This window comes from Rosa rugosa, chromosome 4 (genome assembly GCF_958449725.1).
Source record: "Rosa rugosa chromosome 4, drRosRugo1.1, whole genome shotgun sequence".
Taxonomy (NCBI): domain Eukaryota; kingdom Viridiplantae; phylum Streptophyta; class Magnoliopsida; order Rosales; family Rosaceae; genus Rosa; species Rosa rugosa.
This window is the reverse complement of record NC_084823.1, coordinates 30,112,274-30,128,801: the sequence shown is the minus strand read 5'-3', so window position 1 is coordinate 30,128,801 and position 16,528 is coordinate 30,112,274. Positions and strand designations below refer to the sequence as shown.

At 38.5% G+C, this 16,528-nt stretch overlaps 3 long non-coding RNA genes across 3 annotated transcripts; 1 reads left to right on the top strand and 2 right to left on the bottom strand.

The window, feature by feature from the left end:
- Positions 1-2,075: 2,075 nt before the first annotated feature.
- On the bottom strand, positions 2,076-4,325 carry LOC133707396 (uncharacterized). Its single transcript, XR_009845100.1, has 3 exons — positions 3,919-4,325; positions 3,393-3,453; positions 2,076-2,314 (listed from the first exon to the last, which is right to left on the bottom strand). It is a non-coding gene; the product is annotated as an uncharacterized LOC133707396 (long non-coding RNA).
- A 4,372-nt stretch (positions 4,326-8,697) lies between these two features.
- Positions 8,698-10,947, bottom strand: LOC133707319 (uncharacterized). Its single transcript, XR_009845051.1, has 3 exons — positions 10,541-10,947; positions 10,015-10,075; positions 8,698-8,936 (listed from the first exon to the last, which is right to left on the bottom strand). It is a non-coding gene; the product is annotated as an uncharacterized LOC133707319 (long non-coding RNA).
- A 3,832-nt stretch (positions 10,948-14,779) lies between these two features.
- On the top strand, positions 14,780-15,534 carry LOC133742662 (uncharacterized). The gene is made up of 3 exons (XR_009862664.1): positions 14,780-14,818; positions 15,004-15,103; positions 15,236-15,534. It is a non-coding gene; the product is annotated as an uncharacterized LOC133742662 (long non-coding RNA).
- The last annotated feature ends 994 nt before the right edge of the window (positions 15,535-16,528 follow it).

The window sequence follows — 16,528 nt, the reverse complement described above, 5'->3', positions numbered from 1 at the left end:
TTATTCAGAATTATTACGAGATTTTCCGCGTACGGTTGGGAATCGTACTCGTATTTTTTGTTTTGTGAGATTTTTGGGGGAAGCTTTATGGATTTACTGGTTTTTGATTTTTATCTTCCACTATACTCGGGTTACTATATTTTCTTGTTCTCCTCCTCACATGAGTTGCAGTCGAGGCTCCTCCTCACTTACTTTGTGTTTGTGGGTCGAAGTCGAGGATAGGGCCTGGGAGGCTTCTTTACAGTATGGTGATGTTCGCCTTCCCCATATTAATTGCTTATTTTAACCAGCGGGGCTGGATTATTTTTCTTTCTTACGCTCCTTTCGAAGTTAAGAAAATAAATTTTTCTAAATCTTGCATGCATCGGAAATTTATTTTCCAAAGTTAAACTGTGGGAAAGTATAAAACTCTTTACTTTTTCCTTATGTTATAATTATTAACTTTTTGTCCACTCACGTTAACGTTTTTAAATGCTTCCCCCCGGGCCCTTAGGTTTCAAATGCTCAGTTTACAGCGTTGCTGCTCGGCACATTAGGAGTGAGCCATAGTGACCGCATCTGCTTCCGATATCTCATATCGTAGGTTACCTGTTTCACCTACTGAACTTTATATCAATTTCTGTGTTTTTTTTTTAGATTGCTCTGATTACTATGGGAATTGTGACCCAGACTTGTAGTAGATTATATTTGGGGTTCATGACCTAAGTTTGATGAATTGTTGTATTTAATTGTGGAGTTTTGTTGGACTTTAAGTATTTGAAGTATTATTATTATTGTTTATTGAGAGGTCGTTTGGAATATGAGAGCAGGGTGGCTCCAGGAGTTTACGGTTGGGTTATTAGAAGTGTTTTTGGATTCTTACAGGTTTAGGTTGCCTACTTTTAGGGGAGGTTCTGCTGAATTTTTCGGTAAAATCTTCTTTAAAAGTGGGTCCCGCATGGCCACTTAGGATTTCAGGGTGAAATTTGGGGCCGGCCCTGTCAACTTATGTCCGTTGTAATTGTCATATTATGGCATTGTCTAGTGTAGACCTATATAAGTAGGCTAGTCTAGTTGAGTAATGTGTATAGAGGAGTATTTTGTAGCTAGAAATATCATAAGAGTGAATTCCTTTATCAGGTATTTTGAGAGTCTCCTCCATATATATATCTCTCTCTAGGAGCTCTGTACATGTCTTTGGACTGTACATCTCCCATATTATGTGTCATTCATGCACCATATCTCCCTACTCAAAATTAGTTTCTGATTTTACGCTTCCTCTATTATCCAACAAAGTGGTATCAGAGCCTTAGGTAAAATATTATTCGTGTATGACTATTATGGTGTCAAGTGTGCTGGCTTAGGTGTTGATCGTGAGTGATGATAAAGATGTGATGGTGTCTCAGTGAGATTTTTGGAGTAAAATATTTGCTCCGAAACTGTGGAATTGAGAATCAAAATTCTCAATGAAGATCAACCTTGAAACTCAAAGGTTGCAAAGAGGTTCAAGAGTTAGAGTGACCGGCCATACCAAGACTTGCGGTTATTGTTGCAAGGTGGTGGAAGAAATCTATGGTGTATGAAGTATTGCTAATGGGCAATGAAATTAAATTAAGGATGGAAAAAAAAAAAAAAAAGGAGAGCAGACACTGAGTTGTGAGAGAAAAGAAGGAGAAAAAAAAAAAAAAAAAAAAAGGAGGAAGAGAGAGAAATAGAAAGAGGAAATTTGAAAAAAATAGAGGGGAAGAGACAAAGAGAGAGAGAAAATGAGAGTCTAGATGAAAAAAAAAAGAAGGAGAAAGTGTGAGAGAGGGAGTAAAGAGAAAAGGGTGAGAAGAAAGTGAAACAGGGAGAAGAGTTGAAGAATGATGAAAAACCAATGTGGTTTTTATGGAAGGGTAAAAGTTCCTCGAAGAAGATGTAGGGTAAATGTCCCTAAGAGAATGTGTAGGATAAAAGTCCCTGTGACAGGACCCGCCCCAGATTTCACCCTGAAATCCGAAGTGGCCCTGCGGGGCCCACTTTAGAAGAGATTCTACCAAAAATTTGGCGGAACTTCCCATAAAAGTAGGCTACCCAAAACCTGTAGGAAAACATTTACACTTCTAAATCATCCATCCTTAATCTTCTGGAGCCATCTGCTCCCCAAATCACAACTCCAATTTCACAAATATCAGTCTCAACCCAAAAACAATATTAATCCCATAGGTTATCAGAGCAATACTAATCCACTAAGTAACAAAGAAAACAGAAATAGAATGAGTACGCGGAAGCAATGCTGTTGGCTATGCCTCGACTCCATGTACGCCCGACCTCAACTAATTTCGCCTGCAAACTGGGCATTTGAAACCGAAGGGCCCAGGGGAAAAGTATTGAAAAACACGTTAGCGTGAGTGGACAAAAATAAACAAATTAAAACCAAATGTATTTCATACTTTCCCACATTTTTCGATATATATGTAAAATCCGGATGCATGCAACCTTTATAAAACACTTAAGAAAATAATCTGAAAAACGTTGAACTCCAGAAAACCGACTAGCCCCGCTAGTCACAACAATAGAGTAAAAGATTGAAATTTCAAAACTCGAAAATATAAGTCCAGCCCCGCTGGTTAAGAAAACTCAGACTAGTCCCCGCTAGTCAAAAATAGTATAAGTAGGGGAAGATGATAGCCATACGAATAAGCCACTCAGGCTTGGTTGGGTGATAGCCTCCCAGGCTAAAGAACTCCCATAACTCCCGTAATATACCCTTACGCCACTAAGTGTAGCGATAGGATACTGGGCTACAGAATTACTGTCACAGAGACAGTAACCTGCGCCACAAAGGCGGAAGGGCTACGGTGATCCCATCACCGCGCCACAAAGGCGGAAAATCAATGCTAGCATGATAAAATCACCCCTCAGTATGGCACAGGGAAACATAACCGAAAATCCAGTAAATCCAAAATACATAAGGCTTCCCCCATCTCTCGTTAAAGAATTTCCAACGACGTGTCCCACACGCCAAAAGTATCTCCAAATCAATAGCAGAAAAGCGAGATCAAACAAAATCACAATTCTCAAACCGAAATCATTACTAAGGCATTCCCAATGCCAAAACCAAAGATCGAATAAATAAACAAGAAATAATTCCATCGAAATCCCATTTCGAAACTCCTTTAGAAGTCTCAAATCGAAATAAAATATAATTAGAGAATAATTCCGGAAATAACCTCGGAAATAAGCTAATTCACCATTAAGATTATAAATCAAAAGCAATTTCGGAAACGAATCAATAATGAAAGTACTTATATGAGATAATACTAAATCAATTTATAATCTCATACTCGAAATGTAAATTGATGAATAAATAGAGCATACTTTAAGAAATAATGCATGCATCAATTACTTAAAAACAAAAGTCCACTCACAGTACTATTGGGCGACCACGCAAACGAGTTCCTTCATTTAACCGTAGCTCGCGGCATTGCCCTGTACACAATTATATTTCCGTAAACGACAATCCGATAAAATAATTACGAACCTAAACGAAACCCGAAAATCCCTATCTCCATTACTTCTCAAATTCAACTCAAATCTCTTCCACAACACCAATTCCTCAATTTATATATCCCACAACGAAAACGAAGGAAATCCGACGACCGGATTTCCCACAATTCAATCACAAAACTTCAAACTTCGGAAATTGACAAATAATTCCAAACTCCTCCAAAAATTACCAAACTTCACATACAATCTCTATGATAATTATAGAATTCAACTAGCCAGAAATTGAAATTAAAAAGCTACCCTAGCCGCCGCTACCGCCGCCCACAGTGGCGGCGCCGCCGCCACCGCCACCAGCTCCGATGGCCACCAAACTTTGGCAGCAGCACCTACTCAACGGACCCAATAATTCTTTCAACTGTAACTAAGTTAGAAAATGAGCGGAAGTACCTCAACAATTAAGGAGAAGCTTGAACTCAAACTGTGAATAGTGACCGTAATCTTCCAATCGTCGATTCTTCCTCTACACTGCAAATCGTTGCAAAATATTTGGGGAGCATCATCTACATCGCAAGCCGCTTCCAAATGATTATGGTTCGTCGTCGGAGGTGGCCGGAATAGGAAGAAATCGGCGTTGACTCAAACTGCTACAGTAAACTTCTAAGGCTTGATGCGTCGTTTTCTGGCCAAGCCGCCGTGAGCCACCACCGCCAGCGCCAAGAGGAAGTCGAGACGAGTCCGTAGCCACCGGTTTCACGCTTTTTGGTGGCCGGAAAGAGAAAGCAACCGGAGTTGCAGAGGAGAGAAAGAGAGAGCGACAGCTCGGGGAGAGGAAGAAGAAAACGGGGGGGAAAGGGGGAGAGAGAAAAGAGTTACCGGCCATAGTAAAAAAATTTCAAATATATACTAACTACCAATGAACAGTAACTTTACTATTTCGCTTATAACTTTTGCATACGAGCTCCGATTTTTACGTACTACATATGCACGCGCTCGGTTTAACGTCCTCTACAACTTTCATGAAAAACATTTTCTCAAATTTTGACCCGAATAAAAAGTCAACTTTTAGGGCCACCTAAAAGTACTGAAACGACAATAAAAGTGATAGTAAATGTCGTTTACCGTCCTAATGATTAGTAAACCGGTGAATCAAGATACGGGATGTTACATTCTCCCCTCCATATAAAAATTTCGCCCTCGAAATTTCATGCTGGTTAGAAAGAAAGAACACACCAATTGATTCAAAATACCACAATCTCAAAACTTACCCACTCTAACTTAGATTAAGCTTTCCTTTTCGCAACCTCAAATCAACAACCACAGAAACTCTTATGATCCCCACTACAAAAGCAATGAAGACATGCCTATAATCCAAAATTATCAACGTCCAAAATCGATTCACTTGTCTTGTTAAACCATGTAGCACCATAAACTCGCAAGTACATGAATTCCGGTGTAAAAGAAAATTCATTTCAATGGTTAGCTCAGATAACACATGGTATTAACGTCACAAATCACCCTGTTAAAATTATAGCATTCATAACCTTCTCACAAAAGTCGCTTAGTGAAAATCCAACCCATTTACCAACAACATTGTGATAACCATGCCACAAGATGGTCACTGCTAATCAACAATTCCAAAAGACATCACTTCCTTAGCTACCACAAGACAGCACTTCCTTGTTTGTGCTTGAGTTCCTAATCAAATGTCGTTCACGTAAAGGTCCCATAGTTGTCAAACATACAAAGGTCGACCTCAAACGAACCTATAAGTTCTTAATCAAGTAGATTATGGGGCCACTACACTTCCACTGCGCTACTCTGATATCTGACTAAAATCATTAGTCCAGCCTTGAGATGACGTTCCGAGCCGACTAAAAAAACTCATTTGATAGCTACCTTACTGGCCACACATATAACACCTCACTCAAAAACTTTTATAAATATGATAATGTGGAAAAACTTTTCTAAATCAAATGTGTCACAAGAAATTTACTATTTACAAATGCCTCTGATCAAAACTGCTAATAATTCTTACAAGTTAGTACTCGCTTAACTACCATGTCATGTACCACATCCTCAAAAATCCAGTGCAAGCAAGAATTATAACTACTAACTCTACTCCAGCTCAACGAATCATATCTGGAAGAAGATGCATCACACTCAAGTTGTTCTTAGCCGAAGCTACACTTCTTTAATAGTCATAGATCTAAAATCTGGTTGAATCCATGTCGTTCTCGTTGATCTCTGTTGCCCCAATTGATATTCTTAATCCATATACCAATGTAATTCTCACAACCGAAAACACCACTATCCGTAATTATTAAATACTTGATTGGAATTCTGATCAAACTCAAATAAAATAACTTCCTTAGATAATTAAAAAAACTCTCTCTCATAACTGCTCCACCAGTCCCAAGTAGAACATTTCCAACCATCTGTCCGACATCACCTCATAACAATTCTACTACAGGTATGACATTATAGAAAAGTTCTAAATTCTGTATGTGTCAAATCCTCTAATGGACACATACCTCTAATGGACTATGATGCATCAAACAACACTAGAAATTGTTCCAAATCTGATCCAAAATCTGACCAGCAGGAAAGAAATTCAACATTTGAAAAGAAAAATCCTCAAGCTGGAATCTGGTCAGAGGCAACAATCCCCACAAAATTCACAGCATCCCTTGTTGACTCAACAGTTCTAAAGTATAAATATACCCTCAAGCATTACCAAAAAGTCTTATCCACTACTAAGCAAAAATTTGCAAAAACTCTTTTGCTCAAAACAACCTGGAGAGAAAGTCGAATAATAGGCCAAATGGAAAAGCTCAAAGTCATTTAATTAAACAAATAACACTTTGCGTACCACAGAAACGAAAATCTAATTCTCAAGACAAGAAAATGAGATATCAAAGAAGTTCATTATCTGATGTTACAAGAATCACCAAAAATCAGTCATGTCAAACAACGTTGAACTTGCAAGGACTAGAATATAGTCAACTCTCCTTATTTAACTTAAGGCCAATGCTGATAAAGGACGACGGTCCTTACCGAAAAGAGGATAAGATAACCACGAATCCACTCCTCGAGCGACGCTTAACTTATAAAATTTCAGCTACAACAAGAATTCCTATGACTTTCCTGTGCTAACCAAAATTGTACCAAAAACTTTCTAAATCTTCTCATCAAGAATTAATCCAATAACATAACTCAATCATAGTAGCTCAACAATTAGTACTTAAATATCCATTGAACCCTTGATAGAACATAAGCCCAATCAATTTATTCCAACTCAACTCCTACTTCCTGTTCAAGTCGTCTTACCTTTAGATAAGTGGTGACCGGATTTCATTCATACCAACAACTTCCTATACATTTCCAATTAAAGGTCACCACGGTGGCAAAGTTCGCCGAATTCCTCCCAAGGAATCCATTACGTATATTCGATTCAAGCAATAATCAATCCCCCAAGGTAGCTAACACAATTCACAAGATCTTTCCTGAACAATCCTTTATATATATCATAGGACACCCGTCCAACATCTTGTAGCACACCAAGCGATATCCGGATCCGAATGTGGTCCCACCACAATAATGATCCAATTTCCTCAAAGTAATCAACACTAAAGTACATCACTTAAAGTATGCTACAATACCTTCCACCCAAAATAACAAGAGTCCTGGTCAAACCTTGACTTAAAATATTTCCGGAACTAACTGAAAACTTATTTCCTTAAAGTTATTCCACCAACCGCTAATATCATATCACAACCCATCCGTCAGGCAAAACTTCCACCAAGAGCCTAACACAATTCAACCTTCAAGGCTCCATAATTCAAAACTCGAATCAAATTCCATATCACATAGTAATTCCGTTCGAACTTCTATGGACACCCAACAAGGTCATTACTGCTATTCCCCAAACTTATGTGTAACTGTTTCACTCAAAAGCGGATAACCAAGGACACCCATTTGCATAATATCACGTACGAAGAGTTGATTCCAACTCTCCCAATTATTTACCGACCAAAACAGTAACTCTATTATAAAACCTTAAGCATTCTACCAATCTCTAGAACTTCAAACACATAACTATAAAAACCCACTCATGTTCATCTCCCTACTCGATACCATCCAAGACTCAGGTAGACAAAACTATAAGTTGTGGTATCTAAAGTCAATTTCTTTTATTCCGAGCAAAACTATGCTCATACACCCTGGTTAGGTCAACGACCCAAATCGACAATTTTTAAAAAAAAAATTTCATTCTATTTAAAATTCTCATTTACTGTTATCTCTTCCCACTTACCAACATCAGTGACCATAGCCACTTGAAAACACAGCCTCTAGACATAACAACCCAGGACATCTCTTCAATTTTATCTGTTGTCTACCGGAGAGTGATGCGTAATGATGCCGACATAAGGTGTCCAGTTGAGATACATTCCAATGTGGATTCTCTATAAATGATTTCCAACAATGAGATTCACAAAGAATCTCCATCGAATTCCAGTAATATTCCTCATGCCGCTCACAGAGCCGATCGTATCAAGTAACACATTCTCCAAAACTCAATTCAATGTTAGAACCATCATTATTACTAATTTCAATTCTCCAAAACCGGATTCTAAAACAGTTATAATACTCAGAGACAGCCCAAAACAATGGTCGTTCATCCCTACCAATAAAGTACAAAATAAAACTCCGGTCTCGCACCTTAACCATGCCCCAACAACTTGTCGGCATCGAGGAAGGGATAACCATAACATTTCCTCGAATCACATTTCATAGCACAACTCGAATTTGTAGAGTAGCCTTACTCTACCAATACCAGGGAAAGGTGCATATGTAAGGAGACCAATACGCAGCGGAATCCCTAAGAGGTCGGCGTACAAGAGGCATAGCACCAGAAGAAAACCAACTAGCTTTGTACCTTACACACTTGATGGATACCACAGCACCGAAGAGTACACGATGGGGAACCGCTGCAGTCGGGCCATCACTCGAGAGGTACTGGGCAACACCAAGCATATAAGGTAACAGAATAGAAACGAGTCTACAGAACCTAACAACCTAATGCTCTGATACCAACTGACAGGACCCGCCCCAGATTTCACCCTGAAATCCGAAGTGGCCCTGCGGGGCCCACTTTAGAAGAGATTCTACCAAAAATTTGGCGGAACTTCCCATAAAAGTAGGCTACCCAAAACCTGTAGGAAAACATTTACACTTCTAAATCATCCATCCTTAATCTTCTGGAGCCATCTGCTCCCCAAATCACAACTCCAATTTCACAAATATCAGTCTCAACCCAAAAACAATATTAATCCCATAGGTTATCAGAGCAATACTAATCCACTAAGTAACAAAGAAAACAGAAATAGAATGAGTACGCGGAAGCAATGCTGTTGGCTATGCCTCGACTCCATGTACGCCCGACCTCAACTAATTTCGCCTGCAAACTGGGCATTTGAAACCGAAGGGCCCAGGGGAAAAGTATTGAAAAACACGTTAGCGTGAGTGGACAAAAATAAACAAATTAAAACCAAATGTATTTCATACTTTCCCACATTTTTCGATATATATGTAAAATCCGGATGCATGCAACCTTTATAAAACACTTAAGAAAATAATCTGAAAAACGTTGAACTCCAGAAAACCGACTAGCCCCGCTAGTCACAACAATAGAGTAAAAGATTGAAATTTCAAAACTCGAAAATATAAGTCCAGCCCCGCTGGTTAAGAAAACTCAGACTAGTCCCCGTTAGTCAAAAATAGTATAAGTAGGGGAAGATGATAGCCATACGAATAAGCCACTCAGGCTTGGTTGGGTGATAGCCTCCCAGGCTAAAGAACTCCCATAACTCCCGTAATATACCCTTACGCCACTAAGTGTAGCGATAGGATACTGGGCTACAGAATTACTGTCACAGAGACAGTAACCTGCGCCACAAAGGCGGAAGGGCTACGGTGATCCCATCACCGCGCCACAAAGGCGGAAAATCAATGCTAGCATGATAAAATCACCCCTCAGTATGGCACAGGGAAACATAACCGAAAATCCAGTAAATCCAAAATACATAAGGCTTCCCCCATCTCTCGTTAAAGAATTTCCAACGACGTGTCCCACACGCCAAAAGTATCTCCAAATCAATAGCAGAAAAGCGAGATCAAACAAAATCACAATTCTCAAACCGAAATCATTACTAAGGCATTCCCAATGCCAAAACCAAAGATCGAATAAATAAACAAGAAATAATTCCATCGAAATCCCATTTCGAAACTCCTTTAGAAGTCTCAAATCGAAATAAAATATAATTAGAGAATAATTCCGGAAATAACCTCGGAAATAAGCTAATTCACCATTAAGATTATAAATCAAAAGCAATTTCGGAAACGAATCAATAATGAAAGTACTTATATGAGATAATACTAAATCAATTTATAATCTCATACTCGAAATGTAAATTGATGAATAAATAGAGCATACTTTAAGAAATAATGCATGCATCAATTACTTAAAAACAAAAGTCCACTCACAGTACTATTGGGCGACCACGCAAACGAGTTCCTTCATTTAACCGTAGCTCGCGGCATTGCCCTGTACACAATTATATTTCCGTAAACGACAATCCGATAAAATAATTACGAACCTAAACGAAACCCGAAAATCCCTATCTCCATTACTTCTCAAATTCAACTCAAATCTCTTCCACAACACCAATTCCTCAATTTATATATCCCACAACGAAAACGAAGGAAATCCGACGACCGGATTTCCCACAATTCAATCACAAAACTTCAAACTTCGGAAATTGACAAATAATTCCAAACTCCTCCAAAAATTACCAAACTTCACATACAATCTCTATGATAATTATAGAATTCAACTAGCCAGAAATTGAAATTAAAAAGCTACCCTAGCCGCCGCTACCGCCGCCCACAGTGGCGGCGCCGCCGCCACCGCCACCAGCTCCGATGGCCACCAAACTTTGGCAGCAGCACCTACTCAACGGACCCAATAATTCTTTCAACTGTAACTAAGTTAGAAAATGAGCGGAAGTACCTCAACAATTAAGGAGAAGCTTGAACTCAAACTGTGAATAGTGACCGTAATCTTCCAATCGTCGATTCTTCCTCTACACTGCAAATCGTTGCAAAATATTTGGGGAGCATCATCTACATCGCAAGCCGCTTCCAAATGATTATGGTTCGTCGTCGGAGGTGGCCGGAATAGGAAGAAATCGGCGTTGACTCAAACTGCTACAGTAAACTTCTAAGGCTTGATGCGTCGTTTTCTGGCCAAGCCGCCGTGAGCCACCACCGCCAGCGCCAAGAGGAAGTCGAGACGAGTCCGTAGCCACCGGTTTCACGCTTTTTGGTGGCCGGAAAGAGAAAGCAACCGGAGTTGCAGAGGAGAGAAAGAGAGAGCGACAGCTCGGGGAGAGGAAGAAGAAAACGGGGGGGAAAGGGGGAGAGAGAAAAGAGTTACCGGCCATAGTAAAAAAATTTCAAATATATACTAACTACCAATGAACAGTAACTTTACTATTTCGCTTATAACTTTTGCATACGAGCTCCGATTTTTACGTACTACATATGCACGCGCTCGGTTTAACGTCCTCTACAACTTTCATGAAGAACATTTTCTCAAATTTTGACCCGAATAAAAAGTCAACTTTTAGGGCCACCTAAAAGTACTGAAACGACAATAAAAGTGATAGTAAATGTCGTTTACCGTCCTAATGATTAGTAAACCGGTGAATCAAGATACGGGATGTTACACCCTGAGAGAATGAAAGAAGGTTAGGGTTAAAGTCCCTGAATGAAGGAGGTACGTAGGTGCCAAAAGGAAATTGCATACTCTCTAGAGGCACAAAGATGCCTAGACTAATCACTCCCTTGTGGCATAATGGTGCCCGATGAAGAAATGCATCATGAATGCATAATTAAGTTGCATGCATAATGAATTCGTATGCATGATTCAATACTAATGCTCTCTTTTGCAATCTTGTGAAGATGCCAACAAATATTGTTGTTCCATTCAAAAGAGTGTTTCAAGAAGCGGTCAGGAAGTTGAGTTTGCCTGAACCTGTTTTCATGACAACCATTGATGGCTCCTCTCACGCTCCCAGATACAAGTGTGAAATTGACACCAAAGTTGTAAAGCATCCCATCTTTAAAGGACCATGGAAAGCCACCAAGAAAGAAGCTGAAAATGAAGCAGCCTTCGTTGCTTTGCATTATCTGTAGTTGGAGAAAGAAATATATGTAGTAGATTTCAACTTTGATGAATTGATGGCGCTCAAGGAAAAAGTGACAGCGTTGACTGCAAAAAGAGATTCTCTCCGAGAACATGTTGACCACCTTGATGGGGTAATCACAGAAATGCAATTCGATATAGTTGAGTTAGAAATGGAGCAAGAAGAAAGAATTCGCAACAACCAAAATGTAGAAGAAAGTGTGGATCAAAGAATGAGTATCGATCCAACGGAGGAAATTGTCAACATCACTGATGACTAAGGCTAGAAGCTAAAGAGTCACCTTAATGATAGAATAATTCTAAATTAAGGGAGGATGTTGGAAGTTATGAATAATTTAGAATTATGAGAGTTTTTATGATTTGAATAATTGTGACATAATGTGACAGTTATGGTGGTTACAGGAGTTACAGAATTTGAGTTGTAAATTACTTATGTTCGTTATAATTGTCATACTTATGACATTGTCTAGTGTAGACTTATATAAGTAGGCTAGTCTAGTTGAGTAATGTGTGTAGAAGAGTATTTTATAGAAGTATCATAAGAGTGAATTCCTTTATCAGGTAGTTTGAGAGTCTCCTCCATATCTCTCTCTAGGAGCTATGTACATGTCTTTGGACTGTACATCTCCCATATTGTGTGTCATTCATGCACCATATCTCCCTACTCAAAATTAGTTTCTGATTTTACGCTTCTACTGTTATCCAACAGAGAAAACATGTGTGCACGAATGTTGTTCTAGTAGAGTAGAGAAAACATGATTCACCATTTGTAAATATGTTGGGCTATTCTCATTCAACACACACATTCCCAAAGACACTAGGAGACGAGAAGATTGTACAGAACTAGGAGAGTATTTCTTCTATTTTCCCGGTGTTTCAAGGAAACAAAAAGAAGATTGCAAAATCGGACTATGTAGAGAAAATCAAGGAGAATCGACTCACTGATCTTGAGTTAAAAGTGGTATTCATTCCATATCATTAATATGTTTTTGAAATTGATATGCATGTCGATTAAGTTGATTTAAGATACTTATCTGCATTAAAAGGTTTCTGATATGCATATCAAATATAGATTGGATTTGCAAACAGTTAGGAAGTATTGAGTGTTTATCGAAATCAGTTTTAAAAGCTTTCCTTGTTTATCTGGTTTGATATGAAAAAGAGATTTGATTGAGGGGGAGTCTTGCTCCTCTATAAAAGGTTTCGGAACTGATTTTAACGATAAAGTTTTTATGCAACAAAACTTGTTGTATCAGTACTGCATATGTTTACTCAAGTTATTTTCTGAAAAACTCTCTTTGCATGTTATATGTTTCTTTTCCTAGCATACTCTGTCTCTAGCATAGTTCATTCTCAAGATCAGTGAGACGTTGAGTGCAAGGAAGAATGGAAGATTGACTCATTTGAATAGGGTGATTATTGAATTAGGAGTTAGAACAGTTGTAAAACAAGTTAGCTATTTGCTAAGTGAAAGTGATTGTTATGAACAACACTACTTGTATACTGTGAATGTATTTGATTCATAGTGGATTGTTTTCTCGTGTTGGTTACGTTAAAAGCCACGCAGTGAAGTTTCCTCAGTGGAGAGGTTTACACTGCGTTAGCAATCTTGGTGTTGACTTGAAAGTTCATTGTTACATTTGCAAAGAAGTTTTCTTAATCATTTTGTTCTATCTGGTATTTACACCATTCTTTGCTTCAAGTCAGTCACCTCATTGCTTTCAGTGTGGGAGCAGCATGACGCTACTTAGAGCAAATGCTTCCTACTGTGATTGTGTTTCTTAAGGTACAGACGAAAGCAGTTATGTTAGTCCATCACTAGGACATTATTTAAGTGAAAGATTCATCCAAATAAGTGTCACCATCTAAAGGTCCACGCGGTTTTGCAAAATTTTACACTCTTTGTTCTTCCCGTTGTTGCTCCTTTAATGAGAAAATTACTGTCTAAAATCCTTAGGTTAGCTCAGGAAAGTCTGTTAGGGTTTCAAAGACTGTCTTAGGATGTTAGACGGTAATGCTATGTCTTCGTGGTTGAATTAAAACGTCATTTAAAAAAAAAATGAAAATAACTACAACAAAGGTTGAACTTTAGAATCTCATGCACAATCAGAATCAAATGAATCAAAATTAAAAAGCTGAAATGATAAGTAAAAGACTATATTTCCAGTAGTGGCTTCTTGAAATAGAGTGACCAAAATTAGCTAAAAATATTGGCCGTGAAGTTTGCTTCTCGCTGAACATGTTTGGAGAGATGTCTTGAACATTTGAGCTGGATATATAATGCCTTTGACTAAAGTTTTCATGCACAAAGGTGTGTTGCACCTTCCAATAATTTTCTCTATGAAGATCTGCAAGCTAGTCTCCTTCAACAAGAACTTTCTTGTAGTCTTTTTATTAGAGCCTAAGATAAATTTTCTTGAAAAACAAAAGTTTCACCGAAAAGATGTTAGTCCACGCACCATGCACCCTAGATTTTCAATACAAGCAAATAGATCAAGTCATGATCATCTCTGATGATAGATTCTACAATGATTTTATTGTTGTTTTTAACTGAGCCGTTCGAAAATTTTGGGCCTAAAAAAAAAGCTAGATGTATACTTGGTTTTTTTTACGGGTCAATGGGTATTGTCCAACTCAAGCCCGTCCTAAACCCACTCCACTCGACTTCGACTTCAACTAAACCTATTCGATTCTCCAGTCCTCCTTCATCGCCTCCTTCGTCGATTCTCCAGTATTCGATTCTCCAGTTCGTGACTTCGTCGCCTCCTCGAGTCCTCCTCCAGTTCGTGACTTCGTCCTCCTCCTCCCGGCTTCTCCACTTCAAGTCTCAGTCTCAGAGATCGCCTCCTCGAGTCCTCCTCCAGTTCGTGACTTCGTCCTCATCCTCCAGTCCTCCTCCTCTTACTCTCCCTCTTCAATTTGGGCCAATGAATTAAATGTAAGATTTTGTTTAATTGAATCAATCCAATTTGGCGCAATTTATAGGGTTAAGATTGATGTGAAATTCAATTTCGTAGGTTGTATTGGTCCATTGGATTGAAGATTTCATGGAAGAAGGTTGTCTCTTGGTCTGGAAATCTGGTATGCAGCATTTGATCTGATTTCTCTCCGTCTTCTACTCTTCTTGGTTCTGCAAATCTGCAAGTTATTGTTGAATTGATGTGGGTTAAATTTTTTGTGGGTTTAAATGCAAATCTGAGTTTCTGGCTTTCTGCTGTGCAATTGTTGTGGGTTTAATTGATTATTTGATTTCAATACTTAAACAGGTCAGTGGGTTTACTTAAAGTATAACGGATTAAGTGAATGGCAAAGGGATTCTGTCAGTGGGTTTACTTATGAATTGGAACTACGAACTGGAACACAAAGGTACTTTTTTCTTTTTTTTTTCCATTGTGCATGAGTGCATATAAAATTGTGGCTTATATTGTGGTTTTTTATTTTTGTTAAATTAGTTATTATGAAAAGTAGTTAATTCAAAGTTAATTTCTTAATTTATAGGTGTTAGAGTAAAATGTCAAATCATGAGCCAAAACCGAAGCGATCAAAATTCATTGACTCATGGTTTAAAAGAACAAATGTATTGCATTGCACGAGTTTGAAGCTTATGGAACTCGTAGAGTTAGATTTAGTTAGTTTAGGTTCTTGTATTGCATTGCACGTTTATTTTGTTGTTGATTTTGTTTTTTAGTTTTGTATAGATATGTATTTGAGGGGTAAGGCTCACTACGCCCCCCCCCCCCTGACTAGGTGTACATTTTTTTTAAATTAATAAAATTCTCTCGCACCGTCAAGATTCTCCATAATATATATATATATAATTTTTTTTTTGTTTAAGAAATCCAGCCCGCCCAAGATTCCAATCCTGGATCCGCCATTGTATATGGTTATGTACAACGAGTGGTGATGAAGAAAAGAAAAGAAATTATGTGACGAGAATGAGCCTCTTCAAAAACTTAGGCCGGAAAAATTTGGTGATATCTCTAGGCAACTAGATAGACATGTGGCGGCCAAAAAGAAGAAGCCGATCCATGATGATAATATTCCTAGGACGTGGATTATGACCTACCTACCTAGCCCTCCCCCTAATAAATAAATTCCAGCTCCCGCAGCAACTGCTGGCTGCAACATTTCCTTTTTTTTTTTTTTTATGACAACTGCAACATTTCCTTTGAGATAGCTAAGAGAGCCGGAGATCATTAAACGCCTAGTAATTATTTAGCTGTGTGTTTTATTTATTTCATTATTGTTATACAAAAGCTGATGCAGACAAATAATCTACCCTAATCCAAAGTCGGCGGCACAAAATGTTAAACAAATTCAATTCCAAGTCAACAACGCCATAACTCATCAAAATGCGTGACTCCCAAAAGTCCAACACGTACCCTTCAATAGGAAAACAACAAAACCATATTGTTAGAAAGCAAAGTTTAGAGCAAGTTCACCCGTTGGGTCACCGGATCAGTTACTATTCACTGTTTTAAATTTTTATTTTCACCCTCTGGGTCACGGGCACAGTTTTCAAACTGGCCTGGGTCACCGAGTCAGTTTGCAGGTCACAAAATTCACCCAGAAAGTGACCCAGGTCAGTTTGGAAACTGTACCCGTGACCCAGAGGGTGGAAATAAACATAAAAAGTAGTGAATAGTAAGTGACCCGGTTACCCAACGGGTGGACTTGCTCTTAGAAGAAACATGTGTGATGTATTATGTTAAACAGTTAAGCTGATGGGATTTTTAATAGAGTTTGTGAAAACTGAAAAGAGTTTCAAATTGATTACATATTGAGATCGTC